The 24,581-nt window shown below is 36.2% G+C and overlaps 1 long non-coding RNA gene across 2 annotated transcripts; it reads right to left on the minus strand.

The window, feature by feature from the left end:
• Positions 1-4,338: 4,338 nt before the first annotated feature.
• On the minus strand, positions 4,339-5,604 carry LOC149140413 (uncharacterized). 2 transcript variants are annotated; one of them, XR_016264329.1, is made up of 4 exons: positions 5,110-5,604; positions 4,846-5,002; positions 4,529-4,636; positions 4,339-4,420 (listed from the first exon to the last, which is right to left on the minus strand). It is a non-coding gene; the product is annotated as an uncharacterized LOC149140413 (long non-coding RNA). The 2 variants fall into 2 exon arrangements; XR_016264328.1 differs by having other exon boundaries at positions 4,529-5,002.
• Between the last annotated feature and the right edge of the window lie 18,977 nt (positions 5,605-24,581).

Below are 24,581 nucleotides of genomic sequence, written 5' to 3' on the forward strand. Positions count from 1 at the left end.
AAGAACAATAATGATGTGTACATAACTTATAACTTATTTGGAGGTGGGAAATAGTAACATTCAAAATCTATATGATGGGATTGAGCTTCCAAGGATACGAGCAACAACATCAAGCAATCACCTATTATAAATATATTATGTGAATCATTTGTCCTTGCAACAACATCGAGCAATCACCTATCGTAAGTATATTATGTGACCCATCTATGAATAAGAGAAAAGAATCGTTTGAAGTGATCGTGAATTAAATGAAAATCAACTTATCCATCATTTACCTTAGGGTGCCATTTCCCATATCCTCATAACAAGTTTGATAATATCTCACTTCTAAAACATCTATAGTCAAATTATATTAAAAGGGTTACCTAAAATCCATCAGTGATAACTCATCTTTGAATTATAACCATCCACATTGGCCAATCATCTTTTAACCATATCCACATTGATCAATCATTTTTTCGCCATCCACATTCAACAATCATCCTCTATCTTTGTGAACATCACGTGATGCCATAATTTTTTTGTAAGCTTGGTAGGACTACATCTTCATCATGTCCAATATATCACTGATCAAGCGAGGAATTGAACCGATGACTTCACATCAAAAAACGCTTTAACAAAACACCCAATCATCATTGATCCAAAACCTGATAATACCATAAATTATTTACCTCTCTACTTTATAAATATTCAATAATAATTATTTACCTCATTTAATTGAAAATAATATTTTGTAATTAACCTAAACATATTGTGTATATAGTTTTTCACGGTTCTAGCGTAACAAGAAAACACAAATAAAATTTAATGAAATGCCACGTGTTTTTACTTATCTTAAAATGAATGAAATTGTGATATTAAAAGTTGCGCTTAGGAAGCATCCTTATTAATAATATCTCTCTAATCAGGTTTTGTGCTTCACATGCTTTAGCTTTACATGGAGTTGGGAGGTTCAAACTTTGAGATATCGAGGCATTGGTTACCAAATTACCAAATATATTTAATTAAGTAAAAAACTCTTAAATAAAAGTTGTTTATTTTTTTAATAATATTTTCTTTTTCAAGTTAAAGTTGAACCTCGCGTTGCCTATTTAACCTTTTTCAGGTATATCTCCACCACATTTTATAATATGAATTTAATTATTTCATTTCATTTTTTAATCGCAATATCCCTTCTTGTTATTTCTATTTCTTCTCCTATTTAAAGGAATAATATCTTATTTTAATTTTTATAATGCATTTTCATATCTCTCATTTAGAGGAATAATATCTTACTTTAATTTTTATAATGTATTTTCATTATACTGCATTCTCATATCTCCTATTTAAAGGAATAATATCTTACTTTAATTTTTATAATGTATTTTCATTTCTTTATGTCTCTGTAGATAAGAATTGTAAGGTACATATTTCTCAAATAAGTCTATAAAGATCTTAAAATATATATTTTTTATATAATCATATTTTAATTAATAGTTGATAGAAATGTTTATTATTATTATCATGGTCAAATAACATATATCTTCTATTTAAGAGAATAACATTTCACTTTATTTTTTATTATAATGCATTTTCATTCTTTTGTCTCTCTACTTCTTAGACAAGTGTATAAGGATCTTAAAGTATATGTTTCTTATATAATTATATTTTAATTAATAGTTGATAATAATATTTATTATTATAATTAAATTAGATTTATTAAATATTTATTTTTATAATTTAATTAATGATAAAATAATTTTATTATAAATATTTAAAAAATAAATTTAATGCTTTTTAACCTACATTAAAATTATAATTGATTTATTAAAATTTAAAAATGTAAATATTATTTAAATTTATTTAAATTTTATTTTTATATTTAAAAAGTAATAAAAGAAGTTCAAAACTATCATGATTTTTATAATTTTAGAGGCTAGAACGTTATGTAATATAATTAATATTTTAAAATTAAGTTTAATTCGGATGTATTTAGGGTATTTAGGAAAAAAATTAATTTAATTTTAGTATTTTAATATCATAAGAATGATAAATCGAGTTGTTTTAGTGAGATTTTTTGGAAGTTTTTACAGTAGGTTTTTTTGTCTATTTTTTCTAAAATCGCAGGAATTGATTGAAATCACAAGTTTGATGTGTAACCCCTGCACAATAGAAGTGTCTAAGGGATTTTTTGATGGGTAACCCCTGCACAATAGAAGTGTCTAAGGGATTTTTCAGGGTGCTGAATCCATATATAGAGTCAAAAAACCAGTTTAAATAACACAAATCAAGATTTCACCTCAATTTTTTTCGTGAGATTTGAGCACCAGACAATCCAGAAAATCATACTAAAAACAACTCCATGATAAATTCTTAAATCTCATGTTTTAGAAATTGTTAAATACACAAATTTACAAAAAAAAAAAAAAAAAATTCATATTTCAACAAAATTAATTTTATGATAATTTTTTAAAATTAGTATTTTATACATACAAATTCTTTCCTATTAAAATATTTTAAATTTTTCCAATAAATTGATTTCAATCTAAAACTATATATATATAAATGAATTTTTCCAATAATTTGATTTCAACTTAAAACTATATATATATATATAAACTTATAACATTTTAAGCTTATTCTAAATATATTATGATATCTTTTTCCCAAAATGGTATTTAAATATATATTAAATATAATTATAAAACATATGTAATTTGCAAATAATATCTAGTTTTATGTTATATATATATATATATAGTTTTATGTTCAATGTTTTATATATAGAGAAGGAAAGGGGTAGTTTAATTTATATAAGAAATAAGTTTTTTGTGATATTTTTTGGTTAATTTTAATTATAATTTTGTAGAGATTTTTAAAAATTTGAGTTTAAGTTGTTTAATTTGTAGAATTATTTCAAAATGTATTTTAAACAACAAAATTTCACATTTTCCTTTTCTGATACTAATAAAAAAAGTTATTTTCGTATATATATACTCTTTATTAGAATTTTTTATTAAATTATATTTTTTATAAAATTTCCTTGGTATAATTTTTAGCAAAATATATATTAAATATGATAATAAAGGAAAATAATATATGGTTTTATATCTTTTTATTAAAATTTATTGGAATTGTATATTTGAATTATTGAATTTATATAATGTGAAAATTTAATTTATTTTTAAAGAACTTGAATTCATTTATATATTTAAAAATATTTTTTTTGTAATTTGTGCAAAGTGGATCATAACATATTCTATTTCTATGTTCTTGAATTTTAGAGATTAAGAGTAGAAAGTAAAAAGTAATGAGTTTTTTTACCATTAGACTATATTAAATTCCCAGGATAATCTAACATGAAGTCACAGAACATGGAGCACCTTAAAATAATGATTGAAGATATAATTTTAAAATTATATTAAATAATTTCATAACTTAATAAACAAATAAATGAAGCCCACCAGTGTCCTTGGCAAGAATGATTAAGACCCTTGCCTAAATTCAACTCGTACAAATAACATACAGCTTGAAACCAATAATGTAATGCATAAAAAACCAAATTTCAAAAAACTTGAACTCACCTACAATGGTTGCAACTCCAGCAACAATTTGAAGTCCCAATGACAAAATTTGACCACATTCACATTGAGGCTAAAGTGTGTGAAGGAGGCAAATTCACATGACACCCAACTATACAAGATATGATGATGCCGATTCCCGATGCAATAGAATTAAAAGCCAGAGTTAGGCGACATTGAAATTCCAACATGTTTACAAGCGTGCCAACTCAACATCACCTAAATCCAGACACTCAGGTCACTTCCGGGCAGGCCTGGAATTTCAAATTTTTTTTGCCTGTCAAATTAAAATTTGATGACGTTTTTGTATTTTTTTTACCCTTCGTTTTACGTTTTAACTAAATATGTGAGTGTCACAGAAAATTCTATTTTAATAATTTTTGTAAATTTATTCCACAACACATAATAAGTCATCAAATGGACGATGATAATCACTGTTGTTTATAATGTTTCTTGTTAGATTGAAATTACAGATTTGCAGTTTATCATATTTATAGCTCAGATTTATGGTGGGGCCATTTAAACAATAAAATCTTTGCAAAAAACTTACAATCCACGGACTATAAATAAATTATCTAGTGAAATTATAAATAAATCTTGGACTATAAATAAATCATCTAGAGAAAATACAGAAAAGTTATGTAATAATAAACAGTTATTATACTTCATTAAAAGTCAAACTTTATAGAGAAACTACAAAATTTTTTATCAATAGGAATATTTCAATACATAGATCCTCCCTTAAACATAAACTTGAAGAATTTTCAAAGGTCAAGAATCCAAGGATATGCATACCGGTTCAAAAACGGTTTCAATGTCGGTGTCGATACTAGTTTCATCCGCGTTTGAATCTAGCTCCCCTGCAGTTTAAAATGGGGATTGAGATATAAAATATTTCGACTTTAATGGCTTTCAGCAATGAAACATTGGAAGTTGGAACAAGGATCGTTGACAGAGAAAATACATACAGGTAACCATGGTTGCCTCCAGAGAAGCCAAGTGCTCTACAGAAAGGTTGATGGGGATCTTAACACTTCGTTTGTGGCTGCTTCTGTTCCCAGTACGTTTCCCTTACGCTTGAAACACACAAAAGGTCAGACAGTATATTGATAAAGAAACATGCAGAAAATAATTTTCTTGTGGGTTTCCGAAAGTTTCAATATCGTGAATGATTGATTAAACCAGAGAAGCTTCAATCATGGGTTATTATATTTCCGCTGAGAAATAATGAAAATATTAAGGGATACTCATCATGCATGCATTCCCTTCTGAGACTAAAACTGACCTCGCTGTAGCTTCGATAGTCCCCTTGCTCAGTCCTGATAATTTTACTTCCCTTCGCTGATTTGGGCATGTTGTAACATAGAAGACGAAAGCGATTAATATAGCACTCACCTGTCCAAATTCCATGACTCTTCGTGGCATTGAAATCCTCAAGGCTCCTGTCAATTAGCACGCATTATAGCAGGTTTAGTGGGAAATAATTCAATACCATTTGGCAGCGGTGAAATTTTCGATGCGCCTGATGCGCCTGTCAACTACCGCTAACCTGTCTGAACCTGCTGCAATTGCCACGAATTATTCTCCTTTGCCTGCAGTTGCAACGAATTAGAAATTCCAAGATAAAGCGCTATTAAATGATGGCTCACATGTCAAAACTCTTCTCACGCGGAATCGGCAACCCTTATCCCTATTGCAGAGTCGTTGAACCTGTTGCCAGGGCTGTTCGATCCCACCATCTCTGTCACCGTTTATATTGAAGGACGTTTGGTTTATTACCGGAATTGTTTATGGTCAGAAACTCCGAAAATCTCAACTGTACCATCATCAGACCCATACTCCCGGTGGTGAACGTAATCCAGACCCATACTCCCGGTTACAGATATTATAAATATTTACGTTTTCTTTATGAAAGTGGACGTCAAAATGACGGATTGGAAAAGTATATCGCACGTCAGGTTTGACGTGGAAGATTTTTTTGCTGCCGTCAAATACGTCCTAAAATCAAAAATACGTCCCACAGGACGTCAAATTCCAGGCCTGCTTCCGGGGCCCTAAATTCCTTGATTACAGTGCCCACCCCTCCCCTACTTAACTGCCCTCTCTCTGGAGGTTCACCAGGTTGTGCTCTCGTAATCTCTTCAGATAAAATTCAAGGCGCAACTTGTTCCTGGTTGCGCAATGGATTGTTTGGGAAGAATTCCACCTGTGGCCCTCCTGCTGCTGCTCTGCATGGGGGATTCCCTGCAAACACCCATTAATGCCCAGGAACTTTCAGTTACCTCTGACTGGCTGGGTAGCGTTGCATCTCATGAGCAGCGCGGGTTCGATTCCCTTGCGGGCCAAATCTGCGATGGAACTCTGGGGCAGTGCGATGATGACGATGAGGAGTTTATGATGGCTGCTAATGGCTTCCTTGTTTTTGTCCCTTTCCGTTATTGTCTATGGAAATAATCTTATTTGTGTGCCATGGCCCCAAATATTGGATGAATTTGTGCGTTTTAATGGCTAGCAGGAACTAATGTTACCTGCACTATTAGATACTTGTTCCATAAGTTTAGGTTGGTGTTTTTTTATCAAGTTTGGTATGTGTTTATCAGCAAGAACCAGACAATTTTCGCAATAGCCTGAGGTTGATAGATGGTCTATGGGTAACTTTTGCAATAGCTTGAGGTTGATAGATGTCCATTGGTATGAATTATCATGTTTAGTGTGAAAAGCATGTTGCAATCTTTTTGTACCCATGTTGCAATATTTGGTATAAATGACGTTGCAATATTTGGTATAAATCATCCAGTGCAGTCTGAAAAGTATGATGCAATCTTTCTGTACCCACTGTATCATCTTAATTTTGTAAATTGCAGTAGATGGTAGAAGAGATATTTGTTTTCAAAAACATGGTCTTTCACAGTTTTCTATAAATTAAGGTCAAAGTCAAGAAGGAAAAAAAAAAAAAAAGTTAAAGTTTAAGATCCCGAAGCATTTGCTAGGATGGAAATAGGTTAAAGACCAAAATAAAACCTAGAGTCATCTAAAACCTAGACTCATCTTGCGGAGTGAAAGCCTGCCACATTATGTACCACCAGCTGCTGGGAATTCTAGATGACCTGGTTTTCTTCCTGTACTGGAAAAATTCCAAATAACATGGTTTTCCTGTTCTGCCTCTTTATGTACTACTAGCTACCTCCTTATGTACCACTAGCTGCTGGGAATTCTAGATGACTTGGTTTTCTTCCTGTACCATTAGCTGGAAAAATTCTAGATAACATGGTTTTCCTGATTAACTGGAAAAATTCTAGATAACATGGTTTTCCTGATTAACTAGAAAAATTCTAGATGAATTCTAGATGACTTGGTTTTCTTCCTGTACCATTAGCGTGAAAAATTCTAGATAACATGGTTTTCCTGATTAACTGGAAAAATTCTAGATAACATGGTTTTTCTGATTAACTAGAAAAATTCTAGATAACATGGTTTTCCTGATTAACTAGAAAAATTCTAGATAACATGGTTTTCCTGTTCCTGTATATAGGTAATGAATCACCCTGTATTAACAGATTTAACTATTTAACTGATAATGGGCAACAATAATTATCCCATCAAAGTTAGAATATCAGAATATCAAGGTTAGAATTTTTAAACATACCTACCTAAATTTGACAGTTTTCAAATGTCCTGAGACCTCTTCACAATTTCAATAATAATAGGTGATGAATCAAGCCGTATTAACAGATGATTTAACTGATAATGGGCAACAATAATTATCCCATCAAGTTTAGAATATCAGAATATCTAAGTTTAAAATTTCTAAACATACGGACCTAAATTTGACCGTTTTCAAATGTCCTGAGACCTGTCTTCACAATTTGATATAATAATTATACCATTCACAATTGACCTGTCTTCACAATTTCAACAAAATAATCTTAGCAAATTCCATCCTGATCCCCATAATAACCATAATAATTATCCCCACTGTTACTTATGATGAGTTTTCGAGTTTTGAAAAATTTAAAATTAAAATCAACCCATCCCATCAAGAGGAAAAAGAGCCATCCCATCAAGACGAAAAAATATCAGAAACCCCAGGATCTTGAGTTATTGACCATAAATACCGTGATAATGAATTTATATGAAAATTCAGCTGCTACTGCAATTGTACCCCAGTAAACTCTCGTTGAATTTATATGAAAACCCAGCTGCTACTACAACTGTAACCGAGTAAACCGTCGTTGAATTTATATGAGAATCCACCTGCTGCTGCAACTCTAACCTCGTTGAATTTATATGAAAATCCAGCTGCAGCTGCAACTCATAGTAAATACTCGTTGAATTTATATGAAATTCTAGCTGCTACTGCAACCCTATCCTAGCAAAACCCTCCTTTGATTTATATGAAAATCCATTGGTGCGGAATTATAAACCAGTAAACCCTCGTTTCCCCTCCCAAGACTGGCGAAAAGACCTTAGTCTATCTGTTGTATGATTTTGGAATATTTAGAGTGGATTGCTGGTTGTCAAATCGGAATGTTTTCAGTGTCAAAGTCTTTTTTTTTCAGGGAGAAAATCATGATATATTATATTAAGGAAATATATACATATACAACCATATTCCATATTTTAAATAATAAAGATGATAATTTAACTAAAATTTGTTTCTCTAAATTCTTGTAAAGACTTCAAAATTTATAATGGTTAAATACAAGTTTCAAAATTTATAATAGTTAGAAAACGTAGACAAACACCACAATCTAGGTAATAAATTATCTAACTTGCAATGCGGCGCACGCCTGTATATCATAACAACTTTTAACTCATGATTACAACCAAACGCAATGATCAACATAACAATTTTCATAAACCATTGAATAGTAGTATGTCAAGCCTTTATAATACTAGTGTATCCCCCTTATTGTTATTGTTAGTGTAGCCCATTATTATTATTGTTGTGCCCATGTAAACTCCATATTATTATTGTTGTGTTCCATAGAAACCCACTATTGTTATTGTTGTGCCCTTACATTATTATTGCTATGTAAGCTTTGATTATATTGTGACCCCTTAGATTCCTATATATACCAAAGAGGTATTGTCATTTGTATCATCCAATAATTGGTCATTTATGTCATTTAAAGGAGATTTACCCCTCGAATATGCTAATCTTCAAGTTGTTGATCTATCTTTTCTTCTATTTGTGATCTAGTTACATAACATTTGGTATTAGAACTTTGGATTCTAGGGTTTCACTGCTTCAAACATGTCATCTTGGAATTTTCTCTATAACGTTTTTTTATACGAGGCTTAAGATGCTAAAATTTTAACCACATGGATCCGAAATCTTGGGGAACTTCATGTAAAAATTTCAAATCTTGGTTCACTATATTTTTTGAGATATGATTCGAAAAAGTTAGGGTTTCGACATGCTCCAGAATTTAGTCTCTAACGGGTGACCTAGGTAAAAACGTTATAACTTTCTCTTCAAGCATCAGATTTGAATTTCATAAAAAAGTTACCAAAAGTGCACTAAATTTAGTTTCTCTTATAGAAATTTCATGGTCGAAGGGTGAAACAGTCACTACAATAAAAAGGTCATTAGTGAGGTTCATCCCTGTGATGGACCTTTAAGGTCTGTCACCAATGTCGCATATGGTGACAGTCCTTAAAAAAACGTTGTTGTAAGTGCATATAGTGATGGTCCTTTAAGGTTTGTCACCAAAGCCATTTTCAATGACACTTTTGGTAAGGGTCGTTAAAGGCCTATCACTAATTCTCTCTTTGGTGACACTTTTGGTGAGGGTCGTTAAAGGCCTATCACTAATTCTCTCTTTGGTGACACTTCTAGTGACGATCTTGTATTGACCCTCACCAATACTCTTTTTGGTTACTTTTGGTGACAGTCAAAAAATGTTTGTCATCATTGATCTTTCCAATGAGTTTTTTATTTCTCTATGTACATGTTACTGTATTTTTTGTCAAAAGATAACAATTTAAGACCATTGTTGCAGAGTCATTTTCATTATGTGTCTAAAGCCATAGTGGTTAGAGTCAGTGAATTTGTTAAGAAGTAATTAGTGCGTATCATTTCCCTCAAGTCATAAGGATATAGTTTTCCTATGAGTCAACACATGATTCATCTTTATTAGGTTTATTATCTAGCAAATGCCCTTTAGATAAAGTTCCACTAGTGTGTGTAGGAACTATATTATTTAATACATAATCAAGCTCTGTCAATTATATTAATGAGAGAGACCTAGCACTCCTCAACACTTAGGGAACACCTTAATATGCTTTGGAATACACTAACATTCCTTGACACCTCGCATGTCTTGGAACATCTTTGTACTTAAAACATATTTCCATGAGTAGGACACCCAAGCACATGTTGGCATGCCCTAGCATAGCATAGCACTCCCCTAGCATGTGTTGGCATGCCCTGTAGTCCCTAACATGCCCTGGGACGCCTTGGAATAATATTGCATTGACATACATTAGAACTTGGCACAAATTGGCACTTGGCATGTATTGGAACATATTATTAGTGTACCTAGCATGCCCCTTTTGAAAAAGATAAAGTTTCAACTTATTAACACTCTTATGTGTTCATTTCCTTGCATTTTATCTTGGTTATTCTTTTTTTTGCATTGAAACTTCTTGACTCATATTGGCATACTATGGCACCCTGCACATCCTAGCATGTCTTAGCACCTGGCATGTCTTGGCATGCCTTGGCACTATTTGGAACATGTTAGCATACCCCGGAACTACCTAGCACACTCTAGCACTTCTTGACATGCCCTGATATTCCCTGGCATGCCTTACTCGTGCTTAACATACCTTGTCACTCCCTCCTTGGCAGTAAAACTAACACTCATTGACACTCCCTGCCACACCCTCATTTTCATTCACTTCCATGCATTTTGACCTAGTTCTCCCTTGTGTTGTCCTACTACTCCCTAACACTCCTCAGCATGCATTGGCACTCTCTAGCACACCTTAGCACTCTTCGACATGCTATGCCACTTCATAGCATGCATCACACTCCCTGACACACATTGGCACTTGGTACATGTTGGCACTTGGAAAGTCTTAAAATGTTTGGCATGCGTTGAGATGACTTGGTATGCTTTGGCATGGTTTAATATTAAAGTTATTTGAGATCAAGTATTGGAAAGTAGATGAGAAGCAATGAAGGAAGATTTGTCACTTAGAATGCACTGACACTTGGCACCTATTGGCACCTAGCGTTAGTGTGCCTAGTATGCCCCTCATGGAAAAGGTAAATTGTTGACTTATTAACCCTATTATATGTTCATTTCCTTATAGTTTAACTTGTTCCTCCCTTTTGTTGCCTTGAAAGTCCCTGGCATGCATTGTCACACCCTTGCACATGTTGGCAGGCCTTAGCACTTGGCACATCTTAGCTTGTTTGACATGCCTTCGTACTATCTAGCACATGTTAGCATGCCCTAGCATTCCCTAACACACCATGGCGGTCATGCCATCACAGCTAGTATTACATTTTTCCAAGACTTGGGAACCTTACATTCCCTAAAACACCTTGGCACTCCCTAGTTGTCATGCCCTCATAGATAGACTTACCTTTTTTGCCACTTGGGAACCCAACCAATTCATTAACAAAACAATATTGCACCCAACCCAAAGTCTCATTTTCTCTGAAATTGCTTTGTCCACGCCTTACCACAACATAGGCTTGCCTCCTGCAAGTCCTATTCTGAACTTGTCCTAAAACACTTCATCCTTGGGACACCTGGAATTCACTGACACTCGGCACACACTCTTATCCGTTCATTTCCAAGCATTTTGACCTAGTTCTCCCTTATGTTTCCTTGACACTCCCTAACACTCCTCAACATCCATTGACACTATCTGCCATGTGTTAGCATGCCTTTTAATTCCTTTGCATGCCCTGGCACTCTTTATCTATCATGCCCTCACAACTACCCTTACTTTTTTTAAGACTTGGGAACCCAAACAAGTCCTGCCTCGACTACAACAACTTAACCAAGTTATAGTTACTACAACTAGACTATGCCTTGTTCACCTAAGAACTGCCTATAACACATCTTAGGCTACTCATGTCCAATCTCAACTCATCCCACTTAACAAGTTACCAAGTCAAGGCTCGCATCCAACCATGGCCATAAAACAACTAAGCAACACAGTTTACATCTTGACATGCCATAACACCTGGCACGTCTAACAATCCCTTAGCCCTATGTGGTGTGTGTTAGCATCCCCTGCATTTCTTGGCATGCTTTGCACTCCCTAGCACACCCTAGCACTCCCTAACATGCCCTGGCACTCTAGCATGCCTTAGCACTGCCTAGCATATAACCTTGTCACTCCCTCCTTAGAACACTTGGAACTCGTTGACACTCCCTATCACACACTTTTATCTCTTCATTTCCATGCATTTTGAACTAGTTCTCCCTTGTGTTTCTATGGCACTCCCTAACATCCACTGGCACACCTAGCACCTGGCACATCTTGGCATGTTGCCCTAGCACTCTAGCATTCCTTGGCACTACCTAACATATATTGTCACTCCCTCCTTACCACACCTAAAACTCACTAACAGTCCTTGTCACACACTCTTATTCATTCATTTCCATGTATTTGAAACTAGTGATCCCTTTTGTTTCCTTGGCACTCCATAACACTCCCTGGCATGCATTGGCACACCCTAGCACCTGGAACATCTTGGCATGTTACCCTGGCCTCTAGCATGCCTTAGCACTGCCTACCATACCTTGTTACTCCCTCAACACACCTATATCTCACTGACACTTCATGTCACAAACTCTTATTTGTTCATTTGCATGCATTAATTTGACCTAGTGCTCCCTTGTGTTTCCCTGACACTCCCTAACACTTCCTACCACATGTTGACACACCCTGGCACTTGGCACATCTTGGCTGCATGTTACCCTAGCAATCTAGCATGACTTAGTGCAACCTAGCACACCATGTCACTCTCTCCTTAGCACACTTGGAACTCACTGACACTCCTTGTCACACACTCTTATTCATTCATTTTCATGCATTTTGACCTAGTTCTCCCTTATGTTTTCCTGACACTCCCTAACACTCCTTAGCATGCATTGGCACACCTTGGCACTTGGCACATCTTGGTATGCTTCCCTAGCACTCTAGCATGCCTTGGCACTACATAGCATACCTTGTCACTCCCTCCTTAGCACACCTGGAACTCGTTGACACTTCATTTCCATGCATTTGAAACTAGTGTTCCCTTGTGTTTCCTTGGCACTTGGCCCTAACACTCCCTAGCATGCATTCACGCCACACCCTGGCACCTGCACATCTTGGCATGCCTTAGCAGTTGGCTTGTCTTAGCATGCCTAACATGCCTTGGAATTGTCTAGCATGTGTTAGTACTTCCTGGCATTCCCTAACACACCTTAGCACTCCCTAATTGTCATGCCCTCATAGATAGCTTTACTATTTTTGTGACTTGGGAACCCAACCAAGTCATTGGCAAAACAGTGTTGTGCCCAACCCAAAGTCTCCCTTTGTCTGAAACTGGTTTGACCAACCCCTTATAATTGTAACCATAGGCTTGCCTCCTACAATTCCTATTTTGACCTTCTCCTAACACACTTTGTCCTTGAGACACCTGGAATTCATTGACACTCCTTGGCACACACACTTATTTGTTCATTTCCATGTATTTTTACCTAGTTCTCCCTTATGATGCCTTAACACTCCCTAACATTCCTCAACATGCATTGGAAATGTTCTACATGTGTTAGCATGCCTTTTCATTCCTTGGCACGCCCTTGCACTCCTTAGCTATAATGGCCTCACAACTACCCTTACTTTTTTTGGGACTTAGGAACCCAACCAAGTCATGCCTCGACTACAACAACTTGACCAAGTTACAATTACTACAACTAGACTATGCCTTGTTCACCTGAGAACTGAATATAACTCATCTTAGGCTACTCATGTATAATTTCAACTTATCCAACTTAAGAAGTTACAAGTTACCATGTCAAGGCTCACATCCAACCATGGCCATAAAAAAACTGAGCAACATAGTTTACATCTTGACATGCTATAGAACCTAGCACATCTCACAATCCCTTGGCACTATGTGGCACGTGTTAGCACCCTCTACATTCCTTGGTATTCTTTGGCACTCCTTAGCACTCCTTAGCACTCCTTGACATGCCATGGAAATATAACTTGCCTTGGCACTGCCTAGCATATAACCTTGCCACTCCCTCTTTAACACACCTGAACTCACTAACACCCCCTATCACACACTCTTATTCGTTCATTTCCATGCATTTTGAGCTAGTTCTCCCTTGTGTTTCCATGGCACTCCCTAACACCTGGCACATCTTGGCATCTCGCCCTTGCACTCCAGCATTCCTTGGCACTACCTAACATACCTTGTCACTCACTCCTTAATACACCTACAACTCACTGACACTCCATGTCACATACTCTTATTCATTCATTTCCATGCATTTTAAACTAGCGCTCCCTTGTGTTAACGTGACACTCCCTAACACTCCCTCGCATGCATTAGCACACCCTAGGACTTGGCACATCTTAGCATATCGTTGCCCTGGCCTCTAGTATGCCTTAGCACTGCAAAGAATATCTTATCACTTACTCAGCACACCTGGAACTCACTAACACTTCCTGTCACAAAATCTTATTCAATCATTTCCATATATTATTTTGACCTAGTGGTCCCTTGCATTTCCATGGCACTCTGTAACACTTCCTAGCACGCATTGGCACAACCTGGCACCTGGCACATCTTGGTTGGATGTTGGCCTCACACTCTAGCATGCCTTAACATTGTCTATCATACCATGTCACTCCCTCCTTAACACACCTGGAACTCGTTGCACTCCCTGTCACATACTCTTATTCATTCATTTCCATGCATTTTGACCTAGTGCTCCCTTGAGTTTCCCTGTCACTCACTAACACTCCTTAGCACACATTGGCACACCTTGAAACTTGGTACATCTTGGCATGCTTCCCTAGCACTGTAGCATGCCTTGGCACTGCCTAGCATACCTTGTCACTCCCTCCTTAGCACACTTGGAACTCACTAACACTCCCTATCACACACTCTTATTCATTCATTTCCATACAATTGAAACTAGTGTTCCCTTATGTTTCCTGGCACTCCCTAACACTCCCAACATGTGTTGGCGCCATACCCCAACACCTACAACATCTTGGAATGCCTTAGCACTTGACATGACTTGGCATGTGTTGGCATGGAAATGGGAACAAGGAAGAGACCTTGGGCTCAGGCACAAGGGGCCAACAAGGCTCCGTTGTAGTCTAGAACAACACCGAAATTTTCACCTTACCCGAAGAGAGTAAGGAGTCTCAACCGAGGCATGTCGTGACTAAAGTGTGAGGGGGTAGAATGATGCACCAAGGGAACTGCAACCCACAACCGATCTTAACTCATAATAATCAAGCACCTACTGTCATCCAACCATAATATTCTACTCACATTACCTTAGGAAATCATACAAATATACAGATATTTTAAAATTTTAAAGAACCAATATAGAACTCAACAATACAGCATAGGTGCAAACTGTCTCTTTCATTATGCTTCATAGAAATAAATACCTAAATAAGTACATAAGGCTCGAAGACTGATCATCAACAACAAGAATGACCCAACCCACAAATCAGAGACGAACAAAGCAAGGGTGTACCCGCCTTCTGCAACTCAGGAAGGTTGCATTGATTCTTGGCTCGCATGGTTCATCAACAGCTAGCAATCACCAACCCTTTACCATCCTTTCTTCTACCTTTTATCCTCTTCTTCATACCTAGGCCGTCGGTTCCACTTATTTCCTTCTCGGATGACTCTGCCTTTGGTTTCCTTTGCTCTCTACTTGCTCGATTGCTCTTGTTCTCCCCTGCCACCTTTTCGCAACTGCCAGACCACTCCTGGTTCCTATTCCCCCCCTCGACTGTTAGCTCTGCAACTCGACCAGTCATCCCCACCACCTGTTCTTGACTTGTCTTCCCGCAAAAGCTCAAAAACGAAGGCCCTAACAACATGCCTAACATGCCTTGGAACTATCTAGCATGTGTTAGCACTTCTTGGCATTTCCTGGCACATGTTGGCACTCCCTAGTTGTCATGCCCTTATGGATAACCTTACCTTTTTTGCGACTTGGGAAACCAACCAAGTCATTGAAAAAATAATGTTATGCCTAGCCCTAACACTCCCCAACACTCCTTGGCATGCATTCACATTGTCTAGCATGTGTTAGCACGCCTTTTCATTCCTTAGCATGCCCTGACACTCCTTAGTTATCATGCCCTCACAACTATCCTTAAATTTTTTGCAACATGGGAACCCAACCAAATCCTGCCTCAACTATAACAACAACTTGACTATAACAATAGCTTGACCAAGTTACAATTACTACAACTAGATTATACCTTGTTCACCTAAGAACTTCCTATAACTCATCTTATGTTGCTTGTGTTGAATATCAACTCATACGACTTAACAAGTTATGAATACAAGACTCACATCCAACCATGGTCGTAAAACAACTAAGCAACAAAGTTTACAACTTTACATTCCATAACACCTGTCATGCCTAACAATCCTTTGGCACTATGTAGCACTTGTTATCATCCCCTGCATTTCTTGGCATGCTTTGGCACTCCCTAGCACATCCTAGCACTCCCTAACACTTATAACACCTCGTACTTGATAACACTCTCGGTCACACTCTTATTCATTCATTTCCATGCATTTGAAATTAGTGCTCCCTTGTGTTTCCCTGGAACTTGGCCCTAACACTCCCTAGCATGTGTTGGCGCCACATCCTGGCGCCTAGAACTTTTTGGCATGCCTTAGCACTTTGCATGTCTTGGCATGCCTAAAATTCCTTGAAACTGTCTAGCATGTGTTATTACTTCTTGACATTCCCTGGAACACCTTGGAACTCCCGAGTTGTCATGCCCTCATAGATAGCCTTACTTTTTTTGCGACTTGGGAACCCAACCAAGTCATTGACAAAACAATGTTGTGTCCAACCCAAATTCTCCCTTTGTTTGAAACTACTTTGTACACACCTCATCACAACCATAGGCTTGCCTCTTGCAAGTCTTATTCTGAACTTCTCCTAACACACTTCGTCCTTGGGACACCTGGAATTTGCTGACACTCCTTGGCACACACTCTTATTCATTCATTTCCAAGCATTTTGACCTAGTTCTCCCTTGTGATGCCTTGGCACTGGCTAGCATACCTTTTCACTCCCTCCTTAGCACTCCTGGAACTTGCTGACACTTCATTTCCATGCATTTGAAATGAGTGATCCCTTGTGTTTCCCTGGCACTTGGCCATCACACTCCCTAGCATGCATTCACTCCACACCTTGGCACCTGACACATCTTGGCGTGCCTATCATGCCTTGGAACTGTCTAGCATGTGTTAGTACTTCACTTGTAATTAAAGAAAAACATCATTTCATTAACAGAGACAACTGGTTATTTAAGTTGTGCAAGCTATGTCAATTAATAAATCAACAAGTTTTCTTGTTTTGGTCCTTGGAAATGACAGTTTTGTTATGCTGGAAAATTACATCATACATGGCTTTGAACATATCAGATTGAATATATGTCGTTGACTATGCTCTATAGCATGAATTTATATGGGTAAGAGTAAGAGAATTTTGCTCCAATTTACACTACTCCACAAACCCATCCAATCATAGCATAATTTCAGTCATTTGTTTCTCCAGAATATGGTTATGAATTAGCTCAAGCATCCAAGGTTTTTGATTTTCCAAGACTTGAGTTTGCATTTTTTACGAGTTAATCCAAACAACTGCAAATATATTATCTAAATTGTTATCTTTCTAGCATGTACTCCTACGACATGTAGGCAAATCTCATCTCAAAAAAACCATCAATATTAGTAATACCAAATCATAAAAACCTTTAGTCATGATATCAAATACTACTACTTGCTTCCTCTTAGATCAGCATCCTTTTACTTGGTTTATTTTCCCATAATACTCAGAGTTCCCATTTCCATGCTCTTTAGCTTGCAAACATCAATCAATATGTTCCTGAAATGAATCAATCAACAAGCTTCAATATCGTATCCATCAAGGTCTTTGCATTTCCATTTGAAGTTATCAGGGCTCATTTTCATTTTTCAAGAGACCATATCAGATGTTGATCAATATCACCAGGTTTTATGCACAACCATCATGCTTCTATACATCGAGTACCCATATAGAAGAGTCCTTATTTCATCTAGTATTTAACCAAGACATACCATGCACATGATTCCAAATAGATTTCTGCATCCAAATCTTCCTACCACATCTCTTTATACATGATTTCTACTTTCTAAAGAAGAGCTCTTATCTAAAGATGTGCATACCTCTTTCCTTCATTTTGTCATCTAGTCAACTTCTTTCACAAACTACCTCTTTCTTTGAAGAAAATGTCTATGATGAGGCTCCTTTCTCAATATGATAAAATAATTCAATTATTCCTTCATGCTGCAACTAAACTAGTAAACTTCTTTGATGCTTGCTTCCATAATATTCCAGACTACATCCATAAACTTCTAGTGGAATATACTCTTTCCAAGATTCTTCCATATATTGAAGAACCTTCTCATCAAGGATCCTTGTGATCCTTTCCTGCTAGAAGACTATTTCTATAACATGCCATGCCTTCAAGAGGACATCTCTGAGGTGAAAAATCTTTGTCAATGTATCATCAATGAGCAATTCTGCTTGTTGCAAATAAGACAACTTCCTTGTCACTTCTACAGTGATATGAAACATAAATAAGGATCCTTTTAAAGGGAAAAATGGTGGTTGTTACCATCTCACATGGATATGCACAAATTTTCTTGTCAAGGAACTTGTAACGATAGCACTTTAATTACTCACTGACAACAACACAATGCACATGCATATCTTCCTTGGCAACAATCCAATAAAGAAGCCAACAAATGAATTTTAGTGTTGTGTTGAAACAAAATATGATTGGGAATGTGGCGTTGGCATTTAAATGTCAGTTGGATGATTTGGAAAAGCAAATGGGTTTATGTTTGTAACCCACAAATTGCAATCTACTATACAATTTACACATAAAAAATTCACCAACCAAGGCAAGCACATAACATTTAGATGGCCACGTAATAGACATAAGGATGCTACTGTGAAATTCCAAATGGGAAAACCATCATTTGATGGGAATTTTATTATGCTCAAGAAATTGCTAGAAAGGCTAAGATATGAAATCTAAACAAAGTTTTTGGTGCATTCTTACACACTCACTCCCTATCACACACACGGTGTCTAAAGAGGCACAGAAAGTGTGAAATGCAGCATAAGATATGTAATTGATTAGTAATTTTACCTGCTTAGGTTGTTGAAGAATTGGAAACTGAGTAAATTGAGTTTTTGATTTTTTATCTGCTTGTTGGACACTAACAAGTGAATATTCTCCAACTTGCGCGCTCAAACACATTAATATGGGAGGTCTATTGAAAATATGATGATCTGGTTGAGGTCTCCTTTTCCATATTTGAGATTTAGATTCTCTTTTAAGTGACATGGATTGTCTTATTCCCTTAGGACTTAATTTAATAAGGTCTAGGGGACCTAGAGGGAAGGTAGCAAAGAAATTGATAATGGAACCCCCTATAGTGGTGATAAGGGGATTAGGAGTCCAATTATCACAAACCACAAGCCCTTAACCCACAACCACTAAATTCCCTATCCCCTTAACCCACAATCCATAATCCCTTAACCCCTACACTCACAACTCATAACCCATAAACCCCTTGACTCATTAAATCTTAAGACACTAACCCCTAACCTATAATCCATGAACCAACTCCTAAGCCATAACTCCTTATCCTCTTAACCTGTGACCCTTAACCCCTAACCCTTCACCGCCTAAACACCTTAACTGCTAACCCCTTAACCACTAACACCTAAATCCCCTAAATCTTAAGTCCTTAACTGCTAAACTCAATTGTGTCAATGTAGAATAATATACATAAGAGAAAATAAAATGATATTATCCACATCAATGCTTGAAATAGCCTTAAATTAGCCATGAGTGGTGAGCCAGGGGGTGAATGTGGGGCACTATTAAAGTTACATCATGTTTAAATTCCTTTTACATTGTGAGGTTGTTCTCCAATAGGGTTGAAGCATCATCACAAGGAAGCATGACACATTTTTGTGGGGGAGCGATTAAAGTTGTAACACAATTCAAGTGATTTACACCTCCAATGTAAATGACATCATTGTATGTTTGTGTCAGGTTGTTAGAGAGGTTATTTATAGACAATACATTCAATGTACTTAGACTTCATCTTTTCAGGGCCTCGACTCTAACATGGATTTGTACCAAGAACACTTCATGCAAATGAAAGGGGACCTTTTTGTTTAACCACATATGCACAAGAGCACCGGATGCTGCCCTTCAGACCCCCCTTGGTGCGTTCAAAGTGGGTTTACATTCGCGTTGAGTTGAAACTAATCATAATGACCTTCCTCTATCTTCTTAATAACATCTGTTAGCTTTTCCATATACACGAGATAGAATTAAAGGATCACCTCATCTATATATGCCCCCATTTATTATGAGATTCAAGGGATGTTCTATTGTTTTTATCAACATTTGGATGGGTCATTATCTACATTCTTTAAATACATGTTTAGAACTTTTTATGAGGGAGGTCCTTTGATTTAGATCTTTATATAAGGCCTTATGTGGCCTTCCCCTATAAAACTCTTCCAAGGGGGTCACCTCCTTCCATGTTGCCTTGCCTACTTAGGGCCAAATTGACAAACCAAGATTTAAACTTCTTCAACTACCAAATTAGTGAGGAATCGAACCTCTTCTTGACCTCAGCCTCAATGAGACATATTTCTTCAGACATACTTTGAGGATTTCCCACCATAGATCACAAGTTGGATGTCATGGGATTTGTTACCCCATTTTCTATTTGGGCTTTTAGAGGATATTTTAAAATTTTGATTGTGTTAAAATTGGAAACTAGGGCCAAATTTCACTGTGGGATAGATCATTTGATGGAGATGATGATTGCATTAAATTCCTCTTTTCGAGAGGACCAAAATTGATATAAATATCATCTCATTTAGACAAGCGGAAGTGTGATTTTTGAACACATGTACAAATTGTTCAGGTCGGCTACATCAACATGTAGGCTCAAGAAGCCCAATGGATGTGTCTCTTCACCCACAGTGAATTGTATAAATACAAGTGACCTCACACCTCATTTGGCATCATCATCACTCACACATTCTTCTCTCTCCTTCTCTCATTGGTTCATACAATTATTGGGCAACTTGCCTCTCTCACACGTGTGGAAGAAGGATGAGTTTTCTGGGTTGAATTGCAGGACCGAAATTTTAGGTAGCAGACCAAGTTTGACTAGCATTGACCAAGGAGTTATTGACCAGCTTTGACTATGATTTTTGGAGGATCTTTTCTGTCTCTTTAGGCCGCATTTTTGGGCACAAAAATTGAGGGAATATGGGTAGTTTGACCATTGTTGACTTCATGGTTGACTGCAGTTTGACCATAAAAAATTATAACAATTTTTCTCTCTCCTTTCACCGAGTTTGACCGAGCTATTTTAGGTTGAATTTGACCTCCTAATCAGGTCGAGTTTTGACTGAGGATGATTGATTGTTGATTTGACCAACATTGACTTTCTGGTTATGGCTGAAGTTTGACTGCATAAATTAATAGGATTGTTTTGACTTTGAATTGGGCAAGTCAATTTGACTTTTGTGCTCTCTCTCTTTGCTGAAATTTTGATATAATAATAAGAAGAATTGATCAAAGGGTCTTCCCAACATTGGGGTTTTTCCCTGCCATTTTCCAAATCTGGTGTCCTCTTGTCTTGGCTTGTCTTTTGCATATTGTTTTATGTTCTATATACTTTTACTATCAACGTGATTAATGGTTAATGTGATTGCTACTGGAAATCTAAATTGAAATTACTATTCGGTTGCTTAAGGAACATTGAAGTAATTGTGTTAAGCATACAACATACCATTGTTAACTAAAATTAATAGATTATCATCTCAACCCCTACGATTCCTGTCACATTGGTCATTTTCCATCTAAGGTATAAAAATCTATATGTGATTAATGTATGTATCATTTGTTTGATCACACCTTGCCTTAGCCATCTAGGACACTAGGTGTAGGAAGAGCTTCCTTTAGGTACCACATTTAGCTGGATATGTATGATCCATGTGTATATGATATTATGTCCAATGTGTACTATTTTTATTGTGTTCACTTAAACACTTTGTTCTAACTCTTAATGCTTTGGTTATAAGTTTTAATCTGAGTTGTTCCATGGTGTTTCATAATTTTTCTCATAGAAGTGTGTCATCTTGATGGTTTGGGTATATTTTTCATGATTTGAGTAGGTGTTATACATTGATCTTATTGTACCCCTTATTTCCTTTAGTCAAAATTTATCCCATGTCTCTCTTAACAACACATGTGAAGGCCTTCTAAGTTATGGATAGTTTCTAATAAAGTATTTTTAAGCTCTGAGTGAACTTCCTAAAAAATAATGGGCTACCTATAACTATTTAAGTTTATTGATAACAATATTTACAAATATAAGCATATTTTTCACCTCCTTAAAGATTAATATATATTTCCCTCATGTGTAAAGCTCATCCATTTTCCCTCCTTATATGAACATACTTACATATATTAAAGAGGTGTCATATAGTTTTTATTGATGCCATAATTAGACTAAAGTTATTACTTATCTTCAACATCATTACATATAACTTCTATCTGACATGACCTCCTTTTTCTCAAATAAAAATAAGCTTAATGAAAGCCTAAGCGACCATAGCAATTTCTCTATAAGATTTTACTACCTATTAAAATCTAATTTGGCGGCTACTCTAAAATCTAAATGGACCTATTAAAATTTATTTTCCCGCCACTATTCTCCCTTGCCAGGTTTGGGACTCAGTTCACTCTTTCTCTGTTCATAATATTTATGATTTTGCAGCAGATTCCATACCCTTCTATGTTATTCAATTCTTGCTACACTATCGATTCGACTAGATTATGATTTCGCAGCAGATTCCATACTCTTCTGTGCTATTCAATTCTTGCTGCGCTATCGATTCGACTAGATTTTTCACATGTATTTATTATATCAAATCTAGGTTCACTCTTTTTTGAGCTTTAATTGAGATATTCTTCTCTTGATTTGGATTTGGAGATTTTCGCTGCAATTCGGTGCAGAAAACATGTCGTCTACATATGAAGATAAAATTACAACCTTTGAGAACTCTGAGGTGTATGGATACATTCGAAAGCTTAGATCATTGTCCCCTTACAAATTGATTTTCCACTTGTAAATGGTGCAATGTTAGCATAAAACCTCGTATTAGAGAGCAAGTGGCAATGTTGGCCATTCATTTCCAGGCATGAAAACTCACTAGATGTTTGAACATTGAAGTGCTTGAGTTTATTTATACTTAGGGTTAGATGCAAAGCTATGTGCAATGAAACCAAATCAAAACCTCATTTATGCTAAATTCAAATGATAAACCTTGAGAAAAACTATTAGCATGACATGATCTAAGTTAAAAAAAAATTGAGGAAACGCAATAAATCCTTATATCAAAGAAAAGGAATGCAAGCCAATTTGGAATGGGCCCCTTTTAAATGGACGACCTGTAGATAATATCATACAAACAACAAATCAATCTAGAGATTATGCCATCTCTTATGGTCGACCTGCAGAACAAAATCTGTTTGTAACAAAAGATGAAGAAATTAGCTCATTGAAACAGGAAAAAGGAAACTTAGTTCTAAAGGTAAAGATACACAAGTCCTAGGATACAAGTAAACAAAAGTTAAAGGAAAAACCCATAGATACGATTGGAAAAGAAAAGAAAAGGCCCTAAATGCCTCCACTGGGCATGGAGTCTTATCTTTACCCTCAAGCAAAGGTCCTTTTTCCTTTTATTTCTGAAGTTTCTACACATTCCCTAGTGAATGCTTGGAAAACATCACTTTAGGAAGCTGGATTGTATAGAAATCAAAGAGAGGCTAGACTAGTATTAGATCTAGCGTAAGTAATGCAACTAAAAAAATTAAAATTTATAAGCTCAAATTTGAAGAAAGAATTAAATTATGAAAATATTCAACCCCAATACTCAAAATTTATCTTAAAGATTTTCACAATGAAACAACATAGGAACACTCCATATCTTACTTGCATTTTTTGATGTTGCACTAGTTCCTTCCTTCAATGTAATGTGCATGCCCAAAATCCTTTTTATTTCTAACTTGGGACTAAATGCTTAAGAGACAAGAAAAATTTCATATCGATAGTGAGAAAATGAGAGTTTTATTCCATTTCAAAAACCATGTACAAATGAGAGGAGTGCCATCCTATTATAGGAAGAGAGGCCTGCTAAGCCATCATTACAAAACCATGTGCCATCATGAAATGGTGTGCTTAATACAAGCGATGAATAACTGACTCCCAACTAACTTCCTCACATGTGTGGCCCTCTCTTAGATGTTAGGTGGTGCACTCCAACCCTTTCCCACGCTTGAGGTCAAAATAGTCAAACACAAGAGTGTCTTACTCCTTTTGGCCAACAAACCCTGTTCTTTCCCACATGTGAGGGTCAAGAAATGGTCAAAGCATTAGTGCCTCCACTAAAGAGCTCATAAATGTGTACAAATAGTCTCCCACATTGGAGAGAGAGGAGAGAGAAATGTTGAATTTCCATGATCTTGGGTCTAGGATAGAGTCTTAAAATCTCTGACGCTACCAAACCAAGAATCTCAACGATACTACTTTGCACAATGGAATATAAACAACAGTAAATCACACATGCACAGAATATGGACAACATTTTACAATTTTGTATAATAACCCAACTTCGTTATATTAAACAG

The sequence above is a fragment of the Pinus tabuliformis genome, chromosome X (assembly GCF_031772625.1).
Source record: "Pinus tabuliformis cultivar Carrire ecotype Pingquan chromosome X, CPIR1, whole genome shotgun sequence".
Lineage (NCBI taxonomy): Eukaryota > Viridiplantae > Streptophyta > Pinopsida > Pinales > Pinaceae > Pinus > Pinus tabuliformis.